General features: G+C 43.7%; 1 protein-coding gene across 4 annotated transcripts in view; it reads left to right on the top strand.

Moving 5' to 3' along the window:
* The first annotated feature begins 3412 nt into the window (after nucleotides 1-3412).
* USP44 (ubiquitin specific peptidase 44) overlaps nucleotides 3413-23464 on the top strand; it is a 40322-nt gene continuing 20270 nt past the window's right edge. For 2 of the 4 annotated variants that reach the window (XM_033220993.1, XM_033220996.1), the window contains exon 1: nucleotides 6280-6401. The gene's annotated coding sequence lies outside the window, so the exon portion shown is untranslated. Of the gene's footprint in view, nucleotides 3632-6279; nucleotides 6645-23464 lie in introns of those variants that run through there. The other 2 variants (XM_033220995.1, XM_033220994.1) reach the window with 2 other exon arrangements.

The raw sequence follows: 23464 nt of genomic DNA on the forward strand, positions 1-23464 counted from the left end.
GACACTGCAGGATTTCAATTTTCAAATGGTTTGGCAAGATGTAAATAATTATACAAACAACTACAGTTATCCATCGACACGTTCCTCATTCTACTATCTTTTTTTAAAAAAAGAAATGGGGTTAAAAACATGTATAGAGTAGGCCGGGCGCGGTGGCTCAAGCCTGTAATCCCAGCACTTTGGGAGGCCGAGACGGGCGGATCACAAGGTCAGGAGATCGAGACCATCCTGGCTAACACGGTGAAACCCCGTCTCTACTAAAAAATACAAAAAACTAGCCGGGCGAGGTGGTGGGCGCCTGTAGTCCCAGCTACCCGGGAGGCTGAGGCAGGAAAATGGCGTGAACCCGGGAGACGGAGCTTGCAGTGAGCCAGGATCCGGCCACTGTACTCCAGCCCGGGCGACAGAGCGAGACTCCGTCTCAAAAAAAAAAAAAAAAAAAAAAAATGTATAGAGTATAAAAATAAAACTTTAGTACCCCAATAATCTCTCCCCGATGAAAAGTTACTAGTGTCTTTTTGGCATGGTTTACTAAAACTTTAAGAGTTGAAATTTCTACCTCTAGTACCATTCCTTTTCTCTCTCTGCCTTTCCAGATCCTTTCCCTCCCTACTATGAGACAGGGAGGCTAAAATATTATCGCCATGTTTCTCAGAGTAATAGAATTAATTTTAACCTTTATAGCACTTGTCCTTGAATTGCCTATTACTTTAGTACAGAAGTAAAACTTGATTTAAAGGAACACCGCTTATCTATTCTGAGTGAGGTTCTGTATCAATTGCTATGGGGTTATAAATACGAACAAAAGTCTGTTCCTGACTTCAAAAAACTTTACAGGGTAATAGTAACCCTAAGAGAGAAATAATGATAAACACACTGACTTTTCTCCTTACAGTTTAGGCAGTTTCCATGGGCAAAACCTCACTTGATCCTTAAAACATTATTGTGAAGAAGATAGAATGGATACTATTTTCCAAACTCTACAAATGAGATAGAAATTTTAAAAATCCTGAAAGGATTGCAAATAACTAGACAAATTGTTATTACAGCGAAATGAATTGTAATTATATATGTGCGTATGTGTATATATGTGTGTGTGCGTATGTGTATATATATATGTATGTGCGTGTGTGTATAGTGTGTGTGCATGTGTAGTCTGCTCTCATCACCTCCCATAGCTTATCCTTGGAAAGAAAGTACCTTGGCTTAGGAAAATATCTATCCCACTGATCTGTCACAACGTTTAAAATGTCATTTTAGAAATTCCATACTCTGGATGTCTACAGGAGGTTCCATTAGAACAGTCTTAGAGAGAAATGAAAACAAAAATACTAAACACTAATAATACAAAGTAGATAACTTAACTTCATAATTGAGCTCCTTAGATAATGACAGGTTGGGGCCAGGCATGGTGGCTCATGCTTGTAACCCCAGCACTTTGGGGGGCCGAGGTACTAGGATTGCTTGAGGCCAGAAGTATGAGACCAGCCTGGGTAACATAAGGAGAACCGCTCCCCCAACCCCCACATCTCTACAAAAAATCAATTAGCCAAAAGTTGTGTCACATGCCTGTGGTCCCAGTTACACAGGAAGCTGAGGTGGGAGGATTGCTTGAGCCTGAGAGGTCAAGGCTGCAGTGAGCCATGATCACGCTACTGCACTCCAGCCTGGTGACAAAACCCTGTCTCTATTTTAAAAACAAATAAAAAGATAGAGATAATGAAAGGATGGGGTAACTGTCCTGAACAAAATGGGAAAAGTTTTAATGGGAAGGAAGAGAGACAGACTGCAGTAAAGCCCTGGACACAGCAGCCTGAGGATCCCTGTAAAAGTGAGCCTAGAGTAGGCCAGGCATGGTGGCTCACGCCTGTAATCCCAGCACTTGGGGAGGCCGAGGTGGGTGGATCACGAGGTCAGGAATGGGAAACCAGCCTAACCAACATGGTGAAACACCATCTCCACTAAAAATACAAAAATTAGCCCGGCGCGGTGGTGCATACCTGTAATCCCAGGTACTCAGGAGGCTGAGGCAGGGGAATTGCTTGAACCCAGTAGGTGGAGGTTGCAGTGAGCCGAGATCGCGCCACGGCACTCCAGCCTGGGTGACAGAGTGAAACTCTGTCTCAAAAAAAGAAAAGAAAAGAAGAAAGAAAAACTGAGTATACGGTGGAGGTGGAGTGAACGTTTAAAAGGGGGAGAAATGGATTCGCTTTACAGTTTTGCTTCCATTAATACCTAAACCCTGGAGCTCAGGGTTTCAGTCTCCAGTAGGCCTATGTTGGAAATTCACCTCCAAGGTACAAGTTTCCCTGACAGACCACCAAATAAACAATGGTCTTTCAAAAACAAATCAACTTTGGTACCATCTACTCAGCTGGCATTTACCTTCCTTACCTGCTACCACCCTCATTCTTAAAGAAAAAAGGCGAATTCTAAAGCCCCTGCTACTCACTTTCCTCCACTAAGACCGTAGCTTACATCTGGTGTTCTTTTTTCCATACTACTCTCTCAACTCCTTTCTTTCATATTTGCCAGAAGTTTAAGGTCATTTGGGTTCCTCTCATTTAAAAAGTTCAACTGAAGTGTGTTGCTACACCTTAATCAAAAGTTTATGGCTGAGTTCTTTAGCGTTTCTTTACCCACTTCCTCTGCTCAATCCTTCATCTCCTCATAACCATTGAAATGACTGCTATGAATATCTCAATCTCTTAGCATGGTGCCAGGCATGTAGGTGTTCAAAAAAATGTTAAATGAATCTTAGTTATTAGGTAAGAGCATTGTCTGTAAAACTCTGAAAAGTCTTAAAAGCAGATTCCTAAAATTTAATAAGCTCATAAATTCTTCAGTCTGCAATTAGGATTCCTGAAATATTCTTTGATTCATGAAAGACTGGACTAGGAAATTCTAAAAATCGACATAAAGCATAAAAAGTCACTCTGAGGTTAATGAAATTTACAATGTTTTGTCTTCTTTTAATTCATTCATACTTTTCTCTCAGAATACAAAGGGCAGAACTAGTCTGTGTGTACCTCAGAATTGAGTAGTTACACACTCATTGGGTTTCAGAATCGTTAAAATTTTATCTTGTTTAGGAAACTGCTTACCTTGGAAGGGCAAATTGCCATTTCTCTCCATCTGGGCATCAGGGAAACAAAGGAAATCCCCCTAAACATCACTTCCACACCCCTATATTATGCTAAGGAACTTCTAGTTGATTCATTAGGCATTTCAGCAGTGTTTCTGGCCAGTACTAGGAACTGTGGAGAGGTATAGAAAGGGAGCAAGTGCACAGTCCTGGCCCCCAAAGAGGTTAGATGCAAATAGAAGCAGGCTCAGAACTCGGAACAAAAGCAGTGACTGCATAATAATGCACTGCTGGGGGTGGGGGATGGGGATCTGCACGCCCGGTTGTGACTTCAGGAAAGCAGTTTCCAGGAGGTGAGAGTTTAAGCCAGACCTGAAAGAAGTTGATTTGTAATGATTTGCAGGGGGCCACTGGAGGCAGCGGCCAGGACTTTTCACTTAGGAGATCAGCATCTGCCCTGATGGAAAGTGGGCAATCCTACAGGGACTGACCTCTGAGTTGTCCAAAGGCCGACCTGGAGAAAGACTGATTTTGAGGTTTTAACAGGTAAGTGTGGGGACGTCACTGATGAAGGTGGGCAGGGAAGGAGGATTTTTTCTTTTTTTTTTTATGTTACAGTAAAAAGCTTAGATTTGATGACACGGGTAAAAAACAAATAGGAAAATTTAAGGAGAAGAATGATTATGATTGCTGTGTAAAAATGAAATTGCAATAGAGAGGATCTGGAGCTCAGGAAAGGAGCTAGAGCATGGTATAATTTAGGCCTAGGTAGTGAAGATCATGAATAAAATGGTAGCTGAGGAAATTTCAAAGTTGAATTAAGTAGTAATAAGTATGAAGAAAAAGCTAAACTACAAACATCTGCTCTTTAATTACTAACACTAGTAATGAGAATTTCTTGTCTCCAGCCTCTTCCCTTCCCACTCCTCACCTCTTCCTAGCTTACATCATTGTATTAAGGCATTTTATTGAAGATACTATTCAGCACTCTCCACCTATGCCTTACACAGCTTGCCTCTGCTTTTCTTCCCATTCCACTCTTTCTCTTCATTTATTCACATCATTTTAGTCCTTAAAAGACCCCGCCCAATTACTAGACCAGAGGGAGGCAACTAAGACTCTTCGTATCTCCCAAACGACCTTCCAGAATGGTTTTATGGCATTATAATAGGAATGCAAGAGTTTTGATTTTTGCTTTCAAGGAATTACAGGAAAAACCATATTGCATGCCAGAAATACTTAAATTTTAAATATTTCATCTTAAGAGATGCCCTTATGTAATGCTTTTAATGCATTTGAGAAATTCAGGTAGTGGGCAAAAGTACAAGATAGAGGTTAGATGTTTTGACTGGGAGAAGTGTACTGGGGTCATTATTGAATCAGAATTATTATGCACTTAAATATATAGAAAAAAGAACGAAATGAGTATTAAATTATGCAAATCCATCCCTTTAATCTTTATTTGCGTGACTACATTTTATGCAGTTGTAACTTCATGTACATATTTGGTATTTTTCAAACATGAATTGATTAGACATTGTTGCTATTTTGTTATCTATACTGTTAACATAAGAACTTCCTGTGTTACTGTATCAGATTTTTTTTTTTTTTTTTTTTTTTTTGAGGCGGAGTCTCGCTCTGTCGCCCGGACTGGAGTGCAGTGGCCGGATCTCAGCTCACTGCAAGCTCCGCCTCCCGGGTTTACGCCATTCTCCTGCCTCAGCCTCCCGAGTAGCTGGGACTACAGGCGCCCGCCACCTCGCCCGGCTAGTTTTTGTATTTTTAGTAGAGACGGGGTTTCACTGTGTTAGCCAGGATGGTCTCGATCTCCTGACCTCGTGATCCGCCCGTCTCGGCCTCCCAAAGTGCTGGGATTACAGGCTTGAGCCACCGCGCCCGGCCTTTTTTTTTTTTTTTTTTTTTGAGACGGAGTTTCGCTCTTGTCGCCCAGGCTTGAGTGCAATGGCGGCTCACCACAAACTCCGCCTCCTGGGTTCAAGCGATTCTCCTGCCTCAGCCTACCGAGTAGCTGGGATTACATGCGCCTGCCACCACGCCCAGATAATTTTTGTAGTTTTAGTAGAGACAGGGTTTCACAATGTTGGCCAGGCTGCTCTCGAACTCCAGACCTCAGGTGATCCACCCACCTCAGCCTCCCAAAGTGCTGGGATTACAGGCGTGAGCCACTGCGCCCGGGTCGGATCTTAATTAGCCATTTCCTGTTAGAATCCTGCCCCGCTCCTTCTCGCCTTTTCCAGTGTTTGGATAATACGCTGTGAATGCCTCTGTGCACTCATTTCTTTATTTAGGTCATACCACTGAAACATACTCCCCAGAATAAAATTGACGATGAAAAGATAGGAACAGTTTTATAGCTTGTCTTACATATTGCAAGATTTTGCATTGCAATGATGTATTGTTAACTCTGCATGTTTGTCTTCTTTTTAAGCTCTCCTTGAAGAGTTTTTAAATTTTCAGTATACTCCACAGGGTGGCCAAAGTAGAACTGGCTCGTCATTGAGTATAGGTTCAGTTAAAAACAAAAATCTGGCTCAGAGTTGAACACAAATAATCCAATAAATATAAATGGGTTAATTTTCAGGTACCTTAGCCTTGACTAGTTCCTGTTTTCCAAATGTCCCCTCCTTTTCCTTTGAGATATCTACTTCATTATTTAAATGGGCAATTTCAGCTTAGGCAGTTCTGGACAGCGGTGCCCCTCCTGTATCCATTCTGGAACCTCTCTCGCCCTTCTGCTGTGCGAGGAAACCCAATTCACAGCCGTCAGCGCCACTTAAGTTACACCCAGGGGTCGCTTCAAGAGGGAAACGTTTTCTGTAAGAATTTCTATGCCAGTAAATTGGGGAAAGTTTTAAAGATAACGGAATTTGCCACGCGTTTCTGCTAAACAATTTGACGTTGTGTAAATCGCAGAAATTCCGGGAAAGACTAACGACGTCCGTGGATGATTCTGCGGCTCACAGGCACACAGGACACTCAGGGTTTACCCTCCGGGGTTCCGACGTCACGACAGGTGCGAAGCCCGCCCGGGGAGGCAGTGCTTGTTGTCGGTGCAGACCCACGTGCGGCGCTGAGGGCCATCTGTGGTCCCGACCCCCCGCCACGAGGCGCGGAAGGCGGCCGCCAGCAGGTTCTCGGTGACCGCGCAGAGCCGGCGCAGGGGCGGGGCTGTGGGAGGGGCGGGGCCTGCCGCGCGTCACTGCTGTCGTAGCCGCCGGACCGGGTCGCCGAGGCCGCGGAACCGGGGGGCGGGGGGCCGGGGTGAGCGCTAAGATGGCCGCCCCGGCTCGGGCTGGTGAGTGTGAGCGAGGGCGCGGGGCCGCGGTGACTGGCGGAGTGAGGACCCCTGCGGGAGCGGACGTACGACGGCAGCCCCCGGGCCGGGAGGCACCTGGGGCAGTATTCCCGCCGCGCAAGGCGCTGGGGGTCCTGAGAGAGGGAGAGACGGGGGCTGCGGGCGCGCGGAGGGGAGCGAGCCCAGGGGCGCGCGGCGGCGACGGGTCCGGCGAATTTTGAAGTGGCCCCCTGGGAAGTTTCGGTGGGTTCTGCGGTGCTCGGCCCCGTCCCAGCGGCCGCCTCACGAGTGCCCGGAGATGCGGCGGCCAGGGGCAGTGGGCTGGAGGGGGCGAGCTGGGGGAGAACGGGCGCGGGCGAGGGCTTCGGGGACGCGGAGGGGCTTCGCGCTGACCCCGGCACAAGCGTCGCGGAGAGGCTGGCGCAGGCTGGGTGCTGTGTGGAGCACGCACCGCCCGGGTCCAGCCGCATCGTTCCCGCTGCTGGGATTACCGCGAGGTGATGCTCGAAGTCCCGGGCGCTTCGGGATGGCGGTTGTGGCGCTCGGTTTACCGGCGTCTTGCCAGTCTCCTCTCCATCGATCGGTCCCCGCGCTGCCGGCACCTGCTGCCGCTTAAAGATCCCAGTGCTTGAAAATCAGTTTCCTAAAGCCATTCCCGATGGCCTTCGATGGGAAAGAATGCCATATGGCTGAATTCATTATGGGGGATAAGAAATATGTCAGTGTGGGCGGAGGGGAACTTGTTAATACGTTCAAATTTAAGAGTAGGTAAGACACTATCCCCCGCCCCCATGAAAAAAGAAAGTGAAATATAGTAATTGTTTCAAATGCAAGTTTGAGCTGTTAAATTCTACTGATAGCTGGATAATTTCTCGCAGTTTTTATACTGGAAAAAAAACCATTTAGGAACCTTGGGAGGTTCACTTTCTCCTCAGACCAGTCCCCAAGTCCCCCACTCCTGCCACCTTTTAAGCCTTAATTGTATCTGAGCAAGTAACGGGGATTGTGAAATTTGCATGGAAATAAGACCTTCAGGTCCTGCACTTGAATTCCTTATTATCTGTTAAGTAGCTGCCTGTGGGGGTGAAGTAGGGCTGGTGACTTTTGGGGCCTGGGATTCCATTTTGAGTTGTGTTCACAACGAGCATTTGGTGTAAATAAGGAAAAAGAATGGGTTGTTCACTGTGGTGAAATTCGGAAAGCCAAATAGGAGTTAAGCACATGCTTATAGAATATTTCATAATCTCAATGAGATTCAATATTCAGTTGCCTTGAAAGAAATGAAAGTTTGTATTCTTGGAACTCTAATCGTTTTGTCCTTAATTTAGCATCTTGGGATATTTTAAAGAGCGTTTAAATGTTTTGGCACATTCAAGTTTTCTCTCCCCATTCTAGCTTTTTTCACACTAGCCATTAGTTTTGCATATGTTCGATGTCAGATTTTTCAGTCCAGTAGTTATCACTGTGGACTATCCAATTTCAAATGTAGAGATATTCTAATATTGAACAGTTAGCCCAGTGCATACGGTTTAGAAAGTTGAAATATTTTGACCACTTTGTGTATCAGTCCGGACTGTTTTTCTTCCCAAATGTTAATTGTTTGAGATTTTTTTAGCTTGAAAAATTTTAAGTGATAAATGAGCCCGCATTTAGTATACTATACAATGGTACACCTTTTGGAATATTTAAAATGGAAAATCTGTTGAAGATTTGGGTTAGATATTTGAAATACATTTTCTACCCAGTTGTCTTTCTCCCTTTTCTACAGATTTATCTTTTCTGTACTACAAAAAAGAAAGTGTCATATACACTCTACCAGACTTCTCCTCTACACACTTGAATCTTACTATTACAGCGTTTTGGTTGTGCATAAGAGAATTTTTCTGCTCATTGGGTTGTTTGAGGGCAGAGTCTGTGCTTTATATGTGTATCTCTAGTACCCGACTAACTGCTTAACGTGGAGGAAAAACCCCTGTGTAAATTTGCTGAATTGGGGTTTTGAATGGTAGAGGATACAGAAATTTGGCTTCTTGGTAGCCAAAAAAACAAAACAAAACAAAACACGTGCTTTGAAGTCTCCGTCCTTCCTGCAGTGTTAGGCAGAACAAACGTGGGTGCCAGATTCTAATGGAGTTGTCTGGTCCAGGGAGATGAGCGAGAGGCTGGGGTGGGGGCTCAGGAGTCTAATCAAGATAGGCAATAAACCGTGTGCCCGAATAATTCTCTGAAGTCAGTAACGGGGGACAGTTTTGCTATTAGGCCCAGCCTAAATAGCTGACAAATAACTGAAATATAGAAGGATTCTACAAATAATGGCCTTATGGCTAAAAGATCATTGTAAAAATTGTAACTGATATTCGCAGCAATTTTAGACACCATAAAAAACTTTATTAGGAAGAATTCATTTTTGATGGAGTTTTACACGTCATACGAAAAAGGTAATTTGTAGTCTAACGATATACTTGCTAGGTCAGCTCATAGATGTGCTAGAATGGCAGAGTCTAGGCATTTTACGCACAGAGTATTTGAATTCAATTTTTCAGACCCATGGCAGGATGCTCAGTATTACTCTGAATGTTTCTCTCATTGTTACAAAGTTAGCTGCAGTAGACTGACGTGTAAATATGTTGATGTGACACTGATGATAAATGTTTTGGAACAAAATTACTTGTTAAGTAGGGATGGGGGTGAGAAATTCAAATAACGTGGAGGCAGAAACTGCTTTCAGTAGCTTTATCTTACAACGTGTTTAACTAGATTCAATCCTTGCTTCAGGAGAGGTATGTTAGAGACGTGAGGAAGGCCCAAGGGAAAAGGGTGTCCTTTATTGTTTAATGAGGAGTTTCAAGCGAGATCAGGGTAATTATAGATTCTAGATCTCTAAAGGAAGAAAGAATAACCAGGGCCTTTCTAGGGATAAAGGAAAGGAAATACATCATGATTGACATGGAGAGGTGCCAAAGCACACAATGGACGTAATAGCATACCTAAGAGGGAGTAGGGAGGGTTTGAGAGCCCATTGTGTTCATTCGCTCAGTAATTTGTTCATTCAAAAATATTGAACCCCTTTCTGTGTACCAAGCACTGTGCTTGACCCTTGGCGTTTTACAAACTTTTCTTAAAAGGACAGAATACTGTGGTGGTTCCGTGAAGTAAATGGAAAATGGAAAACTGCTTATACGAGCGGGTAAGATTTACTCTAATTACTACAAACTATGGATAAAGTTGTTTTCATTCTTATCCAAATGCATTGTGGTGGTTGGTAATTCCTAAGACCTACTTCCTACCGAAATTACCATTTCCTCCTATCTTTTATTATGGAAAATAACAAATCATACAACTTTTAATAGCCTGTAGAGGATCTGTTTAGTTTGTTACTGTTTAAAGAAAAATGTTTTGTTACAAAAATTATCTTCATTAAAATGGACGACATATTTTCCCTCTGGGAGATTTCAATTTTTTTTTTTTAATGAGATGGTTACTGTGACACTTTTATTTTTAAATGTAGTCTATTTTATGCCCAGTGGTACTTATATTTCTTCTTTAATAGAGTTAGACTGTATATGTGTTCATGTAAAATATGAATGCCCATTTCTTATGAAAAGAGTTTATATCCCAATTATGAAATTTTAAAAATTAAACATTCACAGTAAAATTTGTTAAAAACATCTTTTTTTTTTTTTTTTAAAGACAGTCTCGCTCTGTTGCCCAGGCTGGAGCAGTGGCACAGCCATTCTCCTGCCTCAGCCTCCCGAGTAGCTGGGACTACAGGCGCCCCCCACCATGCCCAGCTAATTTTTTCTATTTTTAGTAGAGACTGGGTTTCACCGTGTTAGCTAGGATTGTCTCGATCTCCTTACCTTGTGATCCACCCGCCTCGGCCTCCCAGAGTGCTGGGATTACAGGCCTGAGCCACGGTGCCTGGCCAAAAACATCTTTTTTTTTTTTCAGATGGAGTCTCGCTTTGTTGCCCAGGCTGGAGTGCAGTGGCCGGATCTCAGCTCACTGCAATCTCCGCCTCCTGGGTTTACGCCATTCTCCTGCCTCAGCCTCCCAAGTAGCTGGGACTACAGGCGCCCGCCACCTCGCCCGGCTAGTTTTTTGTGTGTGGTTTTTTTGGTTTTTTTTTTTTTTTTTTTTTTTGAGACGGAGTCTCGCTCTGTCGCCCGGACTGGAGTGCAGTGGCCGGATCTCAGCTCACTGCAAGCTCCGCCTCCCGGGTTTACGCCATTCTCCTGCCTCAGCCTCCCGAGTAGCTGGGACTACAGGCGCCCGCCACCTCGCCCAGCTAGTTTTTCTATTTTTAGTAGAGACGGGGTTTCACCGTGTTAGCCAGGATGGTCTCGATCTCCTGACCTCGTGATCCGCCCGTCTCGGCCTCCCAAAGTGCTGGGATTACAGGCTTGAGCCACCGCGCCCGGCCTTTTGTGTTTTTTTTAGTAAAGATGGGGTTTCACCGTGTTAGCCAGGATAGTCTTGATCTCCTGACCTCGTGAACCACCCGTCTTGGCCTCCCAAAGTGCTGGGATTACAGGCTTGAGCGACCGCGCCTGGCCCAAAAACATCTTAACAAAAGATGTTTGGGAAGTGGTTAGTCATATATGAGAGTTGAAAAGTATTTATTGTGGCCGGGCGTGGTGGCTCACGCCTGTAATCCCAGCACTTTGGGAGGTCGAGGTGGGTGGATCACGAGGTAAGGAGATCGACACCATCCTAGCTAGCACAGTGAAATCCAGTCTCTGCTAAAAATGCAAAAAACTTAGCTAGGCGTGGTGGCGGGCGCCTGTAGTCCCAGCTACTCAGGAGGCTGAGGCAGGAGAATGGCATGAACCCGGGAGGCGGAGCTTGCAGTGAGCCGGAGATCGCACCACTGCACCCCAGCCTGGGCAACAAAGCAAGACTCCGTCTCAAAAAAAAAAAAAAAGTATTTACTGTTCCAAAGTTTAAAGGCTTTTATGTGCCACGTTAAGAAGTTTAGATTTAACTTGTGGTCTTTCAAGACTTTAAACAATCTTAATATTTATAAAATCGTGGCTATTTTAGAAATACCTTAATTTTTATAAAATTGTGGTTATAAGGCACTAAGACATAAAATGTAAATATCGTATGATGATTATTTGACTAAGTATGAGCTATGGCGGGAGGAAGCTTCTTAATAGTGAATGAAAATGTTATCTCAGTGTCTATTCAGATTTTAACATATAGATTAATCCTTTTTTGCTTTGTTTTTCCACACTATACAGATGTATAGAATAATTGTTTTTAGGAATGTATTTCAGCCATTTCCCTCATTCTGTCACTTTTTTAAATAGTAATTTAATTTGGCTTTTTTTGTGTGTGTTTATTCTTCATGGTAATTTCCTGACTTTCATTAAAATATTTTTTAAAGAAGGGATCCGAAAATTGAGCTACTAATTACACCAATTAGATCTATATTACATTATTCATACCATTGACCTTCGGTACCTGATATCCTCTTGTAAGAACCTCCAGGGCTTACAGCTGTATAGTCCCTTTCCATGCTTTCTTTCCAAGTATCTTCATAAACTGAGGTCGACAGGGAGTGGCCAGCTGAAAAGTTGATTATGTCAAAGATAACTAAAATTTACAGTGGAATGTCATTTGTTTTTGTTTTGTTTTAGTTTTTGTTTTTTGTTTGTTTTTGAGACGGAGTCTCCCTCTGTCTCCCTGGCTGGAGTGCAGTGGCCAGATCTCAGCTCACTGCAAGCTCCACCTCCTGAGTTCACGCCATTCTCCTGCCTCAGCCTCCCCAGTAGCTAGGACTACAGGCACTCGCCACCACACCTGGCTAATTTTTTTGTATTTTTAGTAGAGACAGGGTTTCATTGTGTTAGCCAGGATGGTCTCGATCTCTTGACCTTGTGATCTGCCCACCTCGGCCTCCCAAAGTGCTGGGATTACAGGCATGAGCCACTGCGCCTGGCCCGGAATGTTGGTTTTTGAGGTAAAAAAAATTTAGCTACCCCTCTGATTTTTCAGTAATTCTTTCAGTAGCTTTCAAGTAGCTGGGGACTATAGTCACGCACTGCCACGTACGGATTTTTTAAATTATTTGAATAGAGATGAGATCTCACTATATTGCTGCAAAAACATCTCTCTTGTCTCTTTCTTCTTTTTTTTGTAGAGAGAGGGTCTTGCTATGTTGCCCAGTTTGGGACTTACTATTTTCTTTTCTTTTTTTTTTTTTTGAGATGAAGTCTTACTCTGTCACCCAGGCTGGACTGCTGCAGTGGCGCAATCTCGGATCACCGCAACCACCACCGCCTCCCGGGTTCAAGTGATTCTCCTGACTCAGCCTCCTAAGTAACTGGGACTACAGTTGCGTGCCATCACACCAGGCTAATTTTTGTATTTTTAGTAGAGACAGGATTTCACCATGTTGGTCAGGCTGGTCTCGAACTCCTGACCTCAAGTGATCCACCTGCCTTAGCCTCCCAAAAAGCTGGAATTACAAGCATGAGCAACAGCGCCAGGCAGGACTTAACTATTTTCTTTTTCTTTTTTTTTTGAGATAGAGTCTCACTCTGTTGCCCAGGCTGGAGTGCAGTGGCCCGATCTTGGCTCACTGCAAGCTCTGCCTCCCAGGTTCACACCATTCTCCTGCCTCTGCCTCCCGAGTAACTAGGACTACAGGCACCTGCCACCACACCCAGCTAATTTTTTATATTTTTTAGTAAAGACGGGGTTTCACCGTGTTAGCCAGTGTGGTCTCAATCTCCTGACCTCGTGATTCACCCTCCTCGGCCTCCCAAAGTGCTGAGATTACAGGCATGAGCCACCATGCCTGGCCGATGACTTACTATTTTCAACTTCTGGTTTTTTTGTTTGTTTTTTTGAGATGGAGTCTTGCTCTGTCACCCAGGCTGGAGTGCAGTGGCTCACTGCAACCTCCACCTCCAGGGTTCAAGCGATTCTCCTGCCTCAGCCTCCCAAGTAGCTTGGATTATGGGTGCCCACCACCACAACCGGCTACTTTTTGTATTTTTAGTAGAGACAGGGTTTTCACCATGTTGGCCAGGGTGGTCTCGAACTCCTCAGGTGATCTGCCCACCGTGGCTTCCCAAAGTGCTGGGATTACAGGCGTGAGCCACCGTGCCTGGCCTCTTTTCAACCTGTGATTCAAATATCATAAAGAGGATGACCTGCAGTTAATACTAGTTGGTTGCTCCAAGAATATGGTAGCCTGAAAAAATATAGCTATACATCTATACAATCTTCATAAAGCCCTGAGAGAATTTTTAGGTTAAAAGATGATGTTTGAGGCTGGGCACGGTGGCTCACTGCCTATAATCCCAGCACTTTGGGAGGCCAAGGCGGGTGGATCACAAGGTCAGGAGATTGAGACCATGCTGGCTAACATGGTGAAACCCAGTCTCTACTAAAAAATACAAAAAATTACGGCTGGGCGCGGTGGCTCAAGCCTGTAATCCCAGCACTTTGGGAGGCCGAGACGGGCGGATCACAAGGTCAGGAGATCGAGACCATCCTGGCTAACACGGTGAAACCCCGTCTCTACTAAAAAATACAAAAAAAATTAGCCAGGCGAGGTGGCGGGCGCCTGTAGTCCCAGCTACTCGGGAGGCTGAGGCAGGAGAATGGCGTGAACCCGGGAGGCGGAGCTTGCAGTGAGCTGAGATCCAGCCACAGCACTCCAGCCTGGGCGGCAGAGCGAGACTCCGTCTCAAAAAAAAAAAAAAATTAGCCAGGCGTGGTGATGGGCGCCTGTAGTCCCAGTTTCTTGGGAGGCTGAGGCAGGAGAATGGTGTGAACCCGGGAACCAGAGCTTGCAGTGGGCCGAGACTGCGCCATAGCACTCCAGCCTGGGCGACAGAGCAAGACTCCGTCTCAAAAAAAAAAAAAGATGATGTCTGGGATATAGTCTTTTCCTGACCATAAGGAGCCTACCCAATAGTTAGGTGGCAGAGTAACACAAGGATTCACATTTGGCAAGTGGCATAATGTTAGCACAATCCAAAGTCCTTTAAAAGAAATTAGAGAAGCCTGGGTGTAGTGTCTCATGCCTATAATCCCAGCATTTTGGAAGGCCAAGGCAGGAGGATCACTTGAGGCCAGAAGTTTTGAGACCAGCCTGGGCAAAATGATGAAACCCCATCTCTACAAAAGATATAAACATTAGCCAGGCATGGTGGCACACGCCTGTAATCCCAGCTACTTGGGAGGCTGAAGCGGGAGGATCACTTGAGCCTGCATCAACAGAGGTTGCAGTGAGCTGAGATCACACTGCTGCAGTCTAGCCTGGGCAACAGAGTGAGACCCTGTCTCAAAAAAAATAAAATTAGAGAAGATATTGTTTTTGACCAAAAAGTTTATGAAGAAGTTGGACCTTGGAGGATGAAGAGGAGTTCTGGAAATTAGCTGGGGCTGACTTTGGCTGGCGTGCACATGACAGGTAGAAGGGTAATAAGGTGAAGATAGGTTAGAATCTGATTGTGGAGGATTTTGAAAGCAAGACTGACAAATGTATATGTTTTTACTGAAATATTTGTCAAACTGTTATGAAATTAGTTGCAATCAGTAGTTTTTAAATGAAGCAGGAAATAGCATACTTTTTTTATTTTTTTATTTTTTTTGAGACAGGGTCTTGCTTTTTTGCTGAGGCTGCAGTGCAGTGGCACCATCATGGCTCGCTGCAGCCTCGACCTCTCCAGGCTCAAGTGATCCTCCCACCTCAGCCTCCTGAGTAGCTGGGCTTATAGGCACACGCAAGTGTGCCAGGTAATTTTTGCATATTTTGTTTCACTATGTTGTCCAGGCTGGTCTCGAACTCCTGAGCTCAAGCAATCTGCCTACCTCGTCCTCCCAAATTGCTAGGACTTTGTATTCTGAGCATGAGCAACTGTGCCCAGCTAGAATTCATTATTCTTTTTTTTTGAAACAGAGTTTCACTCTGTTGCCAGGCTGGAGTGCAGTGGCGTGATCTCGTGGTCTCGGCTCACTGCAACTTCTGCCTCCCAGGTTCAAGTAATTCTGCCTCAGCCTCCTGAGCAGCAGCTGTGATTATAGGTGCAGCTGTGATTATAGGTGCCTGCCACCATGTTCGGCTAATTTTTTGTATTTTTAGTAGAGGCATGTTGGCCAGGCTGGTCTTGAACTCCTGACCTCAAATGATCTACCCGCCTTGGCCTCCCAAAGTGCTGAGATTACAGGCATGAGCAACCACGCCTGGCCCAGAATACATTATTCTTTTTGTTTGTTTTGAGACAGAGTCTTGCCCTGTTGCCCAGGCTAAAGTTCAGTGGCATGATCTCGGCTCATTGCCAGCTCTGCCTCCCAGGGTCACGCCATTCTCCTGCCTCAGCCTCCCAAGTAGCTGGGACTACAGGTGCCCGCCACCACACCGGCTAATTTTTTGTATTTTTAGTAGAGATGGGGTTTCACCATGTTAGCAAGGATGGTCTCGATCTCCTGACCTCATGATCTGCCTACCTTGGCCTCCCAAAGTGCCGGGATTACAGGCATGAGCCACCGCACCCAGCACGTTATTCTTTTAAGGATTGTTTGTAAAGCATTTGTTCCAGAGTGTGTGTGTTATGTGTGTACACCCATTTACTGGGGTATGAGGTAAAATTTTTGAGTCTCAAAGTTCAAAAGCCTCTGCATTATTGAACTACAGGGAACCATTGGAGGATTTTAAGTACAAGAGTTAAAGGTTCACACAAGCTGAGGGGAGCAGAGAATGGGTTATTATTGTGCCTATTAGGCACAGAGTTTAAGTTTTGCAAGATGCAAAGAGTTATGGAATGGATGGTTGTGCAACAAAGTAAATGTATGTAACACTACTACACTGTACAGTTAAAAGTGGTGAAGATACATTTTGTTATGTGTATTTTACTAGAATTTTAAAAAGAGAAAACATTTTTTTTTTGTCTCGCTCTGTCACCCAGGCTGGAGTGCTGTGGCCGGATCTCAGCTCACTGCAAGCTCCGCCTCCCAGGTTCACGCCATTCTCCTGCCTCAGCCTCCCGAGTAGCTGGGACAACAGGCGCCCGCCACCTCACCCGGCTAGTTTTTTGTATTTTTAGTAGAGACGTTTTCACCGTGTTAGCCAGGATGGTCTCGATCTCCTGACCTCGTGATCCGCCCGTCTTGGCCTCCCAAAGTGCTGGGATTACAGGCTTGAGCCACCTCGCCCGGCCGAGAAAACATTTTTTAAATTGCTACTTCTGTATGGTGAGATCAGGTGAAATTTTTTTTTCTTCTCTTTTGCCGGGGTCCAGCCCTGGCGTGGTCAGGGTACCCCAAAGGGGAGAGGCAAGGTGGCGAGAGACAATAAAGACACCAGACACAACATGCAAGAGGACACAGACAAGACTGCAGCCCAGCAAAGGGCTGACAGCCCTGAATGATTTTTACTATAGGCTTATATAGTATTTTATAGAACAATTGTCAATCAGTAGAGCATCAGGCGATTACATAATTATATATAGAACAATTGTCAATCAGCAGAGCATCAGGCGATTACATCATTATATATAGATTATCAGGATATTCTCAGAAGTTTATCAAGAACAGTTCTCTTCATGGATGGTCAGTTTGTTCTTCTTTCCTTGGTTACCCTTTTGAGGAATCCTGATTTTCTTTCTATGGAACTAGATAAGCAAGCTTAATGGTTAATATAACAAAGTCTTATATCAGACTTGGTGGCTCTTGCGGTTACAGGTGCTAGACGGGACCATTGTGTGGTCTTGAGGAAAAAGTCATGGGGACAATTATAGCAGCACAATTGGTTATAGGCTTTGAACTGGCACAGCAGTTTCTTATAAGTGTAAGGTTATACTTTAACATTGATTATATAACTATGTACAACAATTTTCCTTATTTCTAATTTCAGTACTTTACTTACATTTTTGTATAGGGCACCAAATTTAACATCCTTGTCGTTTTACTGTGTCCCACAAACTCAAATCTTTTCATAGAATTAACCTCCCATCATTTACATCATTTTTTCACCATTTATATATCCCCAAAATAAGAAATAAGTTGGGAGCTTAACCATGACAAATTTTTTTTTTTTTTTTTTTTTGAGACGGAGTCTCGCTCTGTCGCCCGGGCTGGAGTGCAATGGCCGGATCTCAGCTCACTGCAAGCTCCGCCTCCAGGGTTTACGCCATTCTCCTGCCTCAGCCTCCCGAGTAGCTGGGACTACAGGCGCCCGCCACCTCGCCCGGCTAGTTTTTTGTATTCTTTAGTAAGACGGGGTTTCACACCGTGTTAGCCAGGATGGTCTCGATCTCCTGACCTTGTGATTCGCCCGTCTCGGCCTCCCAAAGTGCTGGGATTACAGGCTTGAGCCACCGCGCCCGGCCAACCATGACAAATTTTGCATAGAATTTTTGCCTTTAGGGGGATACCACATTAACCCATATTGTAGGGACAGGCCCAGGGCCAAGTTTTCCGAGGGTAATGTGGTAAGATCTCTCTTCTGTCTTTCCAGCTCATGGGTATTGCCCCATTTTCCAGGATTTGGAGTGGGGGTGGGCAGTACTATTACAGAATGAGTAACACTCCCCAGACCTCACCGTGAATCCCCTCCAATAGTTGTCTGCATATATATGATCAACCAAATGCAAAGCAAAATAGCATAGATTATTTCAGCGATACAGGAGAGTCCACCAGTGCCACCTGCTGCACAGGCCTTGGAAGTGGCCTTGTCAACATCCAGAGGGCTCTGAGCCTTGCTCAGGAGCAGCCTTATGCGATCAGGGTCCGGGCCGTCCCTCTCCTGCATGGCCTGCGCCACTCTTTCCCAATTTTTCTGTAATTAATATATTTTACTTTCATAATGAGGAAGTTAAAATTACAATTTTTTCACCAAAAAAGAGTTAAAGGCTCAGAGCAAACTTGAAGGTTAATTTGGTGGGATAGTATGGAGGAGAGAGCCCAGATGATGAGAGACCAGTTTGGAGGCTACCAAAATATTGTGCTCCAGGAACAATATAATAAAATCCATGAGAGTGATAGCTGTGGAAATGAAAAGTAATAGAGACTTAGGGAACAATAACCCTAAGTATATAGGAGTAGAAAAGATGGGAGGGAGAGCAGGGTTTGGTGGCTCATGCCTGTAATCCCAGCACTTTGGGAGGCAGAGGGTGGGCGGATGACCTGGGTGAGGAGTTCGAGACCAGCCTGGCCAACATAGTGAAACCCCATCTGTACTAAAAATACAAAATTCGCATTGCGTGGTGGCGTGTGCCTGTAATCCCAGCTACTTGGGAGGCTGAGGCAGAGAATCACTTGACCCCGGGAGGCAGAGGTTGCAGTGAGCCAAGATCATGCCATTACGCTTCAGCCTTGGCAAAAAGAGTGAAACTTCAGTCAAAAAAAAAAAAACAGATGGAAGGGAAGAGTAAAGAAAATTCTTAAGATTTCTAGCCTAGGTCCTAGAATGATAATATAGTATCTGTTAGAGAAAAATACCCGATAAAAAGTTAATTTGGGAAGGTAAGATGCATAGGTAAGCTGACTTTGGGTTTTGCCTGAGACTGGTTCAGAAAGGTCAGGGCTAAGGATAAAGTCTGGGTAGTCAACTGTCTAGAACTGATGATCAGACCTCTGCTGAAACCTCTGTAGGATGAGTTCGTTATCAGAAGAGGTTTGAAGAGCTACAAAAATACAACGGGAAGATATTATACTACATGCTAAACTCTGGGTTGTAGGTTACAAACGGCTATAATTTGAGTAAATAGAAATTAATTTCAGAGAGTCCTCACTGTGGTGAGTATAAGCAGTTTTATGCTGTCAAACTGTAACAAGTTAAATATGTTACCTATGATCTTATTTTATTTTGGAGTTTGATATAAACCATTGATTAAAAACTGTTTAGAAGATCATCTGTTTCTCTCCTAATCATTTTATCTTTTTGTTTAATAAATGCTTCAATGATATAATAATTCTACATAAAATTAGTTTTCAATAAGTCAAATATAGTTATTTAACTTTAGAGATTTGCTGAAGGGAATTTTTAAAATGCATGCTCAGTCATAGGTATGAAAAGTATGAAGAGCTTGAATGGCTTTCTTTGAACAAATTAAATTTTTTATTGTCTTTTTGCGCTGAAGAATGATAAAAAGCTTTTAGAATATTTGTAAATACATCTGTCTTTAAAAATGAAAATAGTGCCAGGCGCGGTGGCTCAAGCCTGTAATCCCAGCACTATGGGAGGCCGAGATGGGCGGATCACGAGGTCAGGAGATCGAGACCATCCTGGCTAACACGGTGAAACCCCGTCTCTACTAAAAAATACAAAAAACTAGCCGGGCGACGAGGTGGGCGCCTGTAGTCCCAGCTACTCGGGAGGCTGAGGCAGGAGAATGGCGTGAACCCAGGAGGCGGAGCTTGCAGTGAGCTGAAATCCGGCCACTGCACTCCAGCCTGGGTGACAGAGCGAGACTCCGTCTCAAAAAAAAAAAATGAAAATAATATACTTGGTGTTTAAAAAGCCATTTCATTGACAAGTCACACTGGTGGAAAAATAAAAAGCAGAAAAAGAAGCCATTTGATAGCTACTAACTTGAATTTCAAGTGTGAAACAGTTTTTAAATGCATGAGAATGATAGCACAGATAGATAGTTTTAATCCTTATAGATTTCATTCCAAGCATGCTATTTGTACGGTGCTCTTATATTGGTGCAGGTAATATTTTGACAGAATCTGCATGAGGGATATAAAAATGTTTTGTCAGGTAATACCTCTTTAAAACGAATATGCTGCCAAAAATCATACATCCAATCTGCTGATGCCAGAGCTAATGCATAGTTCACAGCGGTGGATTAGCAAATGAAAAGAGGTGCTCTGAACCCAGTAGAGGAATATAGAAAGTGTCAAGAAAATACTACCATCCTCCTTTCTTTCATCCAAGCTCTTAGATCTTTGTGTGGTGAGGCCCCTTTGGGGATACCCTAGTAACTGTCTGAGCTTCAGCTCCAGGCAGGAGCGCAAACTGGAGATCTCTGGGGACAGCAGCCTAGCTCTGCAGTTCCTGCTTTCCTCCGTGCCGTTGCCTCTGTTGTCCACCCCCTACTGATTTCTTTCGTAAGTAGACAGGGTAAGTGGGCCCCCTGCCCTAAAATATTAATCTCGTGATCTGTCATTCCACTATGCTGGTTTCATGTCTTTCTATTTTTAAAAAGGTCTTATCTTTGAGAGACCCCCTTTTAAAATGCAAATACCCCTGGGAGAGGTCAGACCTTAGTTCTTAGCTAACATCTTGATTATCTCTTAGCACCTTGGTTGGTCTTAGTACACATTTGGCTGAGAAGAAGGAATTCCTGGCTAAAAGTGATCAACTAGAAGGAAACTACCATTTATAATAATAATTTATTATTATTACTATTGGAAGCTAAGACGTACTGACATACATCTTATTATTATAAGATGCCATATTATTAAGTGCCAGGAGTTGTTCTAAGTTAATTCCCTCAACAACCCTATTGGTATTATTACCACTGTTATTTTACAGATAAGAAAACTGAGGTATCTAGCACATAGTTTATGGTCACGTAGTAAATCCTGTCAAGTGTTAAACTCGGGTATTTAGATTCCAGGGTGTGCTTGCTAACCGTTTTACTGTAATACCTCTCTTCTACCGTAATGTCTCTCAGATGACATCTAATCAAGATTTCACCCTTTTCACAATTTTGTATAAATAGAATGATGTGTTTAATTATAGATGCCACTTCTTTTGAAGGTCAAGTACTTTGTTATTATCTAAATAGATTTTTTAGCAACAGCTTCAATGAAACAAGCACTTTTTTTGTATTCAAGGGAATTTATTTGCAGAGTAGAGAAAGGAGTAAAGAGGCTAGTGTACAATTTAACACATACATAACACTATCTGAGTTGTTTTTCTTTAAAACATGTTATTTTTACAATTTTGAAAGTATAGATTAATAAAGAAAGTACAGAATTTGCAGTCCCATTACCCAGAGATAACCTCAGAATAAATGTATGTATTATCACCAGACTTTTTTCTATTGAGCCTTTTCTGAAGGTGTTAACTCATTCTACGTCTTTAAAATTTTGGAATGAAATGATCTTTTTTGAGAGTAAATGCTGGCATTTCCTTCTTCATCTCTGCAAGGATGTTGAACTAATAATTATTTTTGGCCTGGCATGGTGGCTCACGCCTGTAATCCCAGCACTTTGGGAGGCCAAGGCAGGCAGATCATGAGGTCAGGAGCTCAAGACCAGCCTGACCAACGTGGTGAAACCCCGTCTCTACTAAAAATACAAAAATTAGCTGGGCATGGTGACGTGTGCCTGTAATCTCAGCTACTCGGGAGGCTGAGGCAGGAGAATCGCTTGAACCCGGGAGGTGGAGATTGCAGTGAGCCAAGATAGCGCCACTGCATTCCAGCCTGGGCAACAGAGTGAGACTTTGTCTCAAAAAATAAAATAAAAATTATTTTCTATGATTTACCAGAAACATGTTTAACTAAATTTTCTCTGCCTTCTTTATTTTATCCATTTTGAATAAAAGGTAATACAGAGCCCTAGATTCTTCCCTTAAACTCCAAATTGAGTAAGTTCTCTCAACCAATGTTTGTTAAGCACTAATTCTACCTCTGCCCCTTCTTCAAAACTGCTATACTCCTGCAGCTTTAATTTCCTTATAATTTCTGGACTGTTAGTCTCTCTTAATCACTCGTCCCTTCTCCAGAGCTCTTTGTAATTCAGATCCCTCTGTAACCCACAGATCTGATCGTATCATTCTCCTCTACAGATTTCGTCAGTGGCTCTATGTTGCTCATAGGCCCTAGAAGCAAGCTTGGGGATGATTGGGGCAAGTAATTCTCTGAGTCCCAGGTACCAGCAAGTGGCTCTAGAAGGGGAGTTGCTGGTGTATGCAGACTTCAGGTGGCCACATGTCCTTGGCCTTGCTGACTACACATTAATGGAGGAGGGCTACAGCAAGGATCCCCTAAAGTGGTTGTTTAGGTCTAGATGCAGACCGTGCTACTGTGTGTTGAGAGTAGACCATTGGTGGCAGTAAGGACAGAAGTGGAGAGACCATCTGGGAGCCTTACTGCAGTAATCCAGATAGGACTTGATTGTGGATTGGATCAGGTTGATGGCAGTAGAGGCACTAAGTAAGTTAGATTCTCAGTATATTTTGAAGGTAGAGTCAACCATTTTTCCTGAAGGATAGATTTAGAGAGAGAGAGTCAAGGATGACTCCAAGGTTTCTTGCCTCAGTACAGAAAGGTATGGGATAGTGGAATATATTAATCACTGATGTCTCAATTTTGCCATTAGCAACTATTGTCAAATCCTAGGTGTTCTAATAAAATAGCATATTTGACCAGATTTTAAACCTCTGGAAATTTTGAGAGAGAGAAGTAAATTTAAAATGTGCACTTAAAACATGTGTGAACATAGGGGCCGGACACGGTGGCTCATGCCTGTAATCCTAGCACTTTGGGAGGTTGAGGAGGGTGGATCACTTGAGGCCAGGAGTTCCAACCTGGGCAACATGGTGAAACTATGTTGCAAAATGCAAAAATTAGCCAGGCGTAATGGCACATGCCTGTGGTCTCAGCTACCGGGGATGCTGAGGTGGGAGAATCGCTTGAACCTAGGAGGTGGAGGTTGCAGTGAGCTGAGACTGCACCACTGCAGTCCAGCCTAGGTGACATAACAAGACCCTGTCTCAAAAGAAAAAAAAAAAAAAGAGAAAAAGAAAAAAAAAAAAAGAAAGAAACGTGAACATGTGAGAGTTGGGACTGGTCAGTACCTGCTACCTAAAAATTAAGGAACGATTATGAGATTTTACAAAAAGAGGTGGGAAGGAACCAAAAATCAACTGCTTTTGCAGTTTTCCTGAGGCCTGGAGGTGGCACTTGCAGGTACCATTGAAATTCACAGTTTCAACTGCCCTAAAAATTTAATGCCTTGGTCATGATACATAGGGTGTTTTTAGTGTTCTGTAACTAGGTCTCCACCCAAACCCTGAAATTTGTCTTTGATTTGTATTAAATCAATGAAAAAGATGTTTTGTGATCACGACTTTTTAAATAAGATTT

This window comes from Trachypithecus francoisi, unplaced genomic scaffold, assembly GCF_009764315.1.
Source record: "Trachypithecus francoisi isolate TF-2019V2 unplaced genomic scaffold, Tfra_2.0 Lachesis_group11, whole genome shotgun sequence".
Classification (NCBI taxonomy): Eukaryota; Metazoa; Chordata; class Mammalia; order Primates; family Cercopithecidae; genus Trachypithecus; species Trachypithecus francoisi.